The following is a 7,824-nucleotide window of genomic DNA, read 5'->3' on the forward strand; positions in this document are numbered from 1 at the left end:
GGGTCAGTTAGGTAAAGAGGGAATGATGTCATCAGAGCAACAATAGAGGAAGATGGTTTGGGCAGCAGCTTTTGAATAGACTTTGAAGAAAAAAATTAGAAAGAGGGGGAAAAGGAAACAGGAAAGGGAAGTCTGTTGGGAACTCAGCATGACATTTGGAGTGGGTGGGGAGCTTCCTGTCACAGCTTGATGTTTGGAACATCTGGTCACCTCTTATCCTAAGGAGACCTTAGAAACTTCAGCTTCTTCAGTTGATGGGGGTAGAAAGCCCAGGGATTCCATGAGGACTCAGTCCCTGCCAGTAGACAGGAAGATCTAACGAAGGCAAAAGTACTGATGTGAAACAAAGTCTTTCTTCCACAGAGAACTCTGCCACTAGTTTTCTCATGTAAGCATTCATATTTGTCAATATATTTAGGCTTTGTATTTTTGGAATATTAATTTTTATATTCAAATCAAAGTGTAAAATCTATTTTAAAATTATCCCAAAGGGAGAAAGGTAGCCAACCATTTTTTGGTATAGAAGAAACAATTGCTTTCAAAACTAATGATTTTCACTACCCAGCTTTCTGTTGCATTGTTCAATTTTCACAAGGTGCCATTTTCCAGCATTGACTGAAGTTTTCCACAACCCAATTGTGCCCTCTAGTGTTTTCAGTATTTAATGCAGGCCACAGCTAGAACTGGACTCTGAACAAATGGGGGAAACTAATCATGACCCCCACATCATCATTTACAGTTAACCTCGGCATTCATTAGTCAGTATAGGTGTGAATATGCTATGGTAATAAATAAATCCACAAATATCAGTGGTTTAAAAAAACAAAAGTTTGTTTCTCACAGAAATAATGCAGAATGAGCCTTTCTACAAGAAGCACTGTCTTGAAGTTTCCTGCATCCTGTGGTGTCTGCCAACTTCTTACCTGACAAAGGCACCAAAATATGAAAAAGAGAGGAAGGAGACACACTTGCTTTTACCTGCTTCAGCCTGGAAGTAAAACATCACTCAGCTACTTTCTTTTTTTCTTTTTTCTTTTTTAAATGAGTTCTTACTATCTTACCCAGGCTGGTCTCAAACTCCGGGGTTCTAAAGATCTTCCTGCCTCAGCCTCCTGAGGAACTTAGACTATAGGAGACTTCAGGACTTAGTCTATAGGAGTGTGCTGCCATGAATGGTCTTGGAATTTTTTTTAGTTGTAGTAAAATATACATGTCATAAAATTTACCATTTTACTTTTTTTTTTTTGCAGTACTGCTGCTTGAACCTCTCTACTGAGCCACATTTAAATTTTTATCTTTTATTTTTTTCTATTTTGAGACATAGTCTCTTTTAAAAGTTGCTGAGGCTGGCCTCAAACTTGGGATTCTCCTGCCTCAGCCTTTCAAATTGTTGGGATTATAGGTGTGCGTACTGTAGTGCTTGGCTTCGATTTACTTATTTTAAAGTGCTTTTAAGTTTAATGACATTAAGAACTTTCACAATGTTATGCAGTCATCACCGTCATCAGTCTCCACAACTATTCTCTTCACTTTTCTGCATCAACACATTTTGGGCTGGGGTGTAGTTCAGTGTTGAATGCTTGTCTAACATGTGCAAAGCCCTGGGTTTGGTCCCCACCATACTCTCTGCCACTAAACAAGTCCATTTCTATTAATTAACTGTTCTCCATTCTTATCTCCTCCCAGCCCCTGACAACTATCCCTCTACTATCTGTATGAGTTTGATTACTCCAAGTACCTCAAATAAGTGGAATTGTACAATACTTATCCTTTTGGGTCTTGCTTATTTCACCTAGCATGGTGTCTTCAAGGTTTATTCATGTTGTAACATATGTCAGAATTTCCTTCTTTTTTAAGGCTGGATAATATTCCACTGTATGTGTATACCATATTTTATTTCTCCACTCATAGGGACTCATCTTTGACAATATCATACCCGTTTTGTTTAGTCAATCATTAATACACAGTTTGAATGCTTTGTATAAATCTATAATACCTCTTGATTAGAGGGACAGAAAGTTGTTCAACATGTGATCATCTGTGTCCTTGTAGTGCATATATATATATATATATATGTATGTATATGTATATATATCTCACATATCTTGTCATTTCTACCCTTCATGAGGCCTTTTTGCAAAGCTCCACTTTCAAAGGAAGCTGTCTTCTCTGTACCTAATGGTGCTCTGGAGAAAATAAACTACAATGCTTGGCCTCCAGTTCAAGATAGTTCTATCATTAACAGTTTCCTTTACTATCTGGATATATGAAGAGGCTGGCTTTTAAGTTAATATCAATGTGGAGGTGCACCACCAGCCTCACCACATTTCTGAAAGTCACTATTACTCTATTATAATAATTCTATGGCTAACCATATTACTAACCCTCATATGATAGTTAACGGCTACCAGTCATTATGAAGCATTGTTCTCATGACCGGACACACACAAGTACATGATGATGCTAGGTTTTGAGATAGAAAACCCAGGAGAAAAAGCAGGGTGGGAAAGGTGACAATGACAACTTGAGTTTTGGACACTTTGGGTTGGAGACGCCTGAGGGAAAGCAGGTGTCTAGTGGAAGAGAGCTGTGGGAAGTGTGAGTTGGAGCCAGAACTTGGGAGCACTGCCAGGGCTAGAGATGGACTTGGGAATTAATAACACAATTCCCAAGTCCATCTCTAGTGCATCCAAAGCTGTGCATCCAATGATATTTTTAAGCCAGGGAGAGAGAGAGAGAGAGAGAGAGAAAATGCAGAATGGCCATTTCTCCCAGCCCCAGGCCTGAGCAGAGCCTCACAACAGTAGGAATGAGCCAGACAAGAAAGCAGCGGAAGTCCTTACAGGCAGGGGGGGGGGGGAATAAAAATGGTGGCCCAGAGGCTTGAAGAGGCCTTGGTAACACTTGCGTTACTTCCTGTCTCTATGAATTTGACTCTTCTAGGTACTTCACCAGCGGAATCATCCAGTGTTTATCTTTTGTGTTTGTATCATTAAGATGAGTTGCTCTTAACCCTGAGCTCTGGCAGCAAAACTCCCTGCAGAGATTTGAAAACTACAAATACTTGGACTCTTTAGTTAGAGATTTTGATTCCTGTGGTCTGAAATTGGTGTCTGTGTTAATCAGCTTTTATGTTGCTATGACCAAAACACCCAACAAGAACAACTTAGAGGAGGGAGAGTTTATTTGGGGTTCATGGTTTCAGAGTTCTCAGTCCTGACTCCCTGGCTCTAGGCTGGAGATGAGGCAGCACAATATGGGGAAAGGACCCAGTGTCAGGAAGCAGAGAGAGAGGAAGAGGAAGGGCCACAGGAAGAACAATGCTTTTAGGGCATGTCCCCAGTGACCCACCTCCTCTAGCCCGGCTCCTCCTGCCTACAGACACCATCCAGTTAGCAAGTTCAAACAAGGCTAGACTGATTAGGTTTCTGCTCCCATAATCCAATCATTGCTCCTCGCAACACTCCTGCATTAACAGGAGCTTTTGGGAGGGAGGGACACTTTATATCCAAACCATAAAATCGTCAAAAATCTGCATTGGAAAAAAAGCATGTGGGAGCTGTGGTTGTAGCTCAGCGGTAAGAGCGCTTGCCTCGCACGTGCGAGACCCTGGGTTCGATCCTCAGCACCACATAGGAAGAGATACATGAAATGAAGGTATTGTTTCCAACTACAACTAAAAAATAAATATTAAAAAAAGGCATGTGGAGGGAAGGGGGAAATTGGTTAATGGGTATAAACTCACAGTTAGATAGGGGGAATAAATTCTGATTATAGTTAATGATATATTGTTTTTTTTTTTTTAAATCAAACTGATCAGTAAGGGAGGATTTTGGAAATTCTCATCACAAAGAAAGGAATGATGAATGTTTGAGATGATGCATAACCTACATATCCTGAGTTGATCATTACACAATTTACACATGCTTTGAAATAACCTCACTGTATCCCATGAATTTGTACAATCATCTGTCAATTCATTTAAAAAACAAACAAACAAAAGCAAATGAGAGCATCCATCGTAGAAGAGGGGAAGACAGAGGAGAATTGCATCCCATGTGTTGAAGGAGGGACGACTGTGGGCAAGGGTCACCAGGGGAAAAAGGTGCCTCTGGGGTTTAGAAAGGGTGAGGATCCAGGGGCAGCCACTGGGTCTGGCAAACCAGGGTTTTATCACAACGGTTGACAGAGCAGTTCCATAGGGGAACATGCGAAGAATCACTAGTGGAGTAAGACCTCTGGGATGCTGGGGAAATTGGGATCAAAATTACTGGTGGACAAGCTGGGATGTAATTCAGTGGTAGAGCCCTTATCTAGGATGTGTAAGGTCCTGGGTTTGAAACCCTACAGGGCAAAGAAAAAAATCTTGGTGGAAAGGAAAGGCCTGAAGGATGGGTAGAGATATGGATACATCATTAGGTAGAGAGAGATGGAAGTAGAGGGAGTTGATGCCCATTAGCTTTTTGTGAAGGTTACCATCAGCACATAGCAAGGTTTTAGAACAATACCTGGCACACAGTGGAAACTGTTTTGTGGTAGCAGTGAGGGAGACAAGGATCTGCCTGGACGACTATGTCCCTCTGTGGGGCATGAGCATGAAGTTCACCAGCACTACAAAGGAGCAGGGCAAATGGCCCAGCTAAAACTGGAAACCATGAATTTTGTAGTAGAACTAACCACTTACTGTTTGGTTTTCTTGGTAGAATATAGCAGCAGGAGGAACCAAAGCTAATCCATTAGCTGAGGAGATGGGGCAAAGAGCAAGGGACAGAGTAGTCCAAGTGTTCCCAGGACTTTGGTTAAGAGGTTCAAGTTTACTCCAGGTAGGGGATGCAGGGAGGTCTCCCAATATCTAACCATTGGTGGAGCTCCAAGGGAGTAGGGTTAGTGGCTGTGAAGGAGGTGGACATGCAGCAGGGGCGAGAGTTATGGCTAGGGAGAGAATATCAATATGAAAAGCACATTTTAGAACTCTTAGTTAGGGCTGCCTGGTGGCGCATGCCTTTAATTCCAGCAACTGGAGAGGTTGAGGCAGGAGGATTGCAAGTTAGAGGCCAGCTTGGGCTACTTAGCTGGATCCTATCTCAAAATGAAAACTAAAAAGGACTGGGGATGCAACTCAGCCGTAGAATGCAGAGAGGGAAAAAGAAAAAAGGACTCTTGCTCAGAGTTTATTTCACCCTATCAATCATTTTCAAATACATCTGAGGAAACTGGTGTTATTAATGCCTCCGTGACAATTTTTTTTTCAATCAGAATGACTCCATTTTCATTTGTCTAGACATGGGAGTAGGAAGAGAGATAGTGGAAGAAGATTTTATTTGTGACATTTCCTTAGGGAAAAGGGTGTTTTGTTTGTTATTTTATTTTGTTTTGAAAACCACTGATGTTTGGTGGAATGAACTTGGGTTTGACAGTGAGAAAACTTAAACTTTGATCCTGCCTTCTCCATACTAACAGTGGGGTTTGGGCTGGGTCACTTATCTTTTTTGGGGGTCTTGGTTTTCTCATTTGTAAAATGTTTGGGGTGGACTAGATGATATTTTGCCAACACCCCTTCCTCCCCCAGGCTGGAGAGAGAGTTGGAGTTCAGAAGCACAGCTGTGCAGATCCCAGGAGGTTTGAGAGTGCCATCTTGTGGTCGAAAGGAATAGTGCTGTCAACAGGTTCACCTAGATTTTGGAAGTACAGAGCCAGGCGGTAGCGGTGCTTTTATTCACCCCAAAGAAAAATCTCTCCAAGGACATGAGGCCCTGTCCAGGTTCTCTTGATAGCATAAAGTTAGACTCTCATCATGACAACCAGAGTTAACTCATCGATGTACGTGAATAACTTACGGTATGCTCAGTCGTTGGAGAGAGAAAGCTTCGATAGCAGTAGCCAAAACTTGCTTGGAATCAGCTTACTGCAATTAGACTTTTTCTTTATTGAAACAAATGATCTTAAAAATGACTCCATCTTCATATCCAGACCTGGCTCATGCGTTTCCCAGCCTGGTTATAAAACTGATCTGACGCGTGTGCTGTTTATGTGACAGTTCTTGTTGAGCCCAGATGAGGTCAGTGTCACTCTACAATGAGCCACGACAGCCTCTTTTGTCACTAAAGGACTTTAAAAATGGCTTATTAGTAATACTGGAGAGCCAGATGTATGATTCAGAAGGGTTCTTGGAACAAAAGTTTCTGGAAAACGGCCTTGGGTTATAAATTTCCTTCCCAAGGGCATAGAGGGTGTCTTCAACCAAGGCCGTCACAAAACAAATGGAATAAATTGATAACAGTGGAAGCCAGCGGGAGTGTTTCTGTCATGATGTTAATCCTTGAGCCCTCAAAGAAAATTGTGCAAGGCCTCTGGCCTTGGATTGCACATATCCAATTCAACCCTCAATGTTTTTTTTTTTTTTTTTCTTCCAGAAAAATTTCAGACTAAAACTTTAGCTAGCTTCAAAAATCACTTGAGAAGTTGGGGGTGTAGTTCAGTGATAAAGCACTTGCTTAGAGCACTAGAGGCCCTAGGTTTGATTCCCAGCAGTGAAAAAACATAATCAAACACTGCTTGGAAGATCTCTGACTCCTTTGTATTTCATGCTATTTTCTTTCTTTTGCTTGCTGGGGATTGAATCCAGGGCCTAAGCAAGTACTCTGCCACTGAGCTACATTCCCCAGGCCCTATTTTACTCTCTTTTTAAAGAAACTTGTGAATTAGAAGTTAGAGCATCCAAAACTTATTATGGACTGATATCAAACCATCACCCTTGTTTAAAATTCTACATGTCAATCCAGTAATCCTACCCTTCAACTCCTTGCCCCTCTTAAAGCTAACTTCTCAGAGCAAATGTAATACACCATGACAAAATTAAACTCTCCGAGCAGTCTCAAAAGTTTATCACATTCATCCTCATTTCTATTGTTTTGTTATTTTGTAACAAAAAGTTTGCTCCCTGATTGTGTCCTACTATCTCTTACCTCCTACCTTCTAAAGCAACTGTCATCTCTCTTTCATTTTTCAAGCTTCTCCTCTTGGGCATATAATTATGCTTAATGATTTGACCTTTAAACAAAGAAGGCGGCAGGATCCTATTCTCTAGTTACTATCTTTGGTCTCACCTTCCTGTCTGAACTCAGCCTCCTAGCAGAGGAGGGTAAGTTCTTTTACTACTCCTGCATCTCATAAAAACTGCTCAAAAGAGACCAATAACACTTCCAACCCCAAAAGACTACTGAAACTACTTTTGCTGGGGTTACCATTGCCAAATCCACAGGAGGCTTTTCTGGATCTTCTTACTTCAGCTCTCTGGGGCATATCACAGAGCAGTTTTATCTTTTGATTCTCTCTTCCATTGGTTTTTGGTATATTGCTCTTCAGATTCTTATCCTTCTTTTTTGAGAAATTCTTTACAGCTTCCTTTCCAGGAAAATGGGAGCATGAGACAGATACTTTTCACTTTACTTGAGGAACCCGAGACTCAGAGATGTTAAGGAAAAAACTTGCCCAAGTTGCACAGCAAGTAACAGATTGCACCCTCAGAGATAGTGGTGTTTGGAGGTGCAGCTTTCACTCTCTGATGTCATCCTGCCCCTCTTTCTTTTATGGTGCATCTTAGAGCTGAGTCTGCCTGAAGGCACTGTGCATGTCCTCTTCTCCCTTTCCCTAGGGAGTCCTTTGCTCACTGGAGACTGGTTGACTATCTTTATGCTTTTACTTGTGAAGTCACTCTGTGAACTGTCAGTCCCTAGAAATAACTGCCCACAGGGCATCTCCAAATGCATGCCCCACGGACCCTGCAAACTCAGTCTGTTCAATTTTTACAGAGTTTATGGGGTC

Source organism: Urocitellus parryii, chromosome 13 (genome assembly GCF_045843805.1).
Source record: "Urocitellus parryii isolate mUroPar1 chromosome 13, mUroPar1.hap1, whole genome shotgun sequence".
Classification (NCBI taxonomy): Eukaryota; Metazoa; Chordata; class Mammalia; order Rodentia; family Sciuridae; genus Urocitellus; species Urocitellus parryii.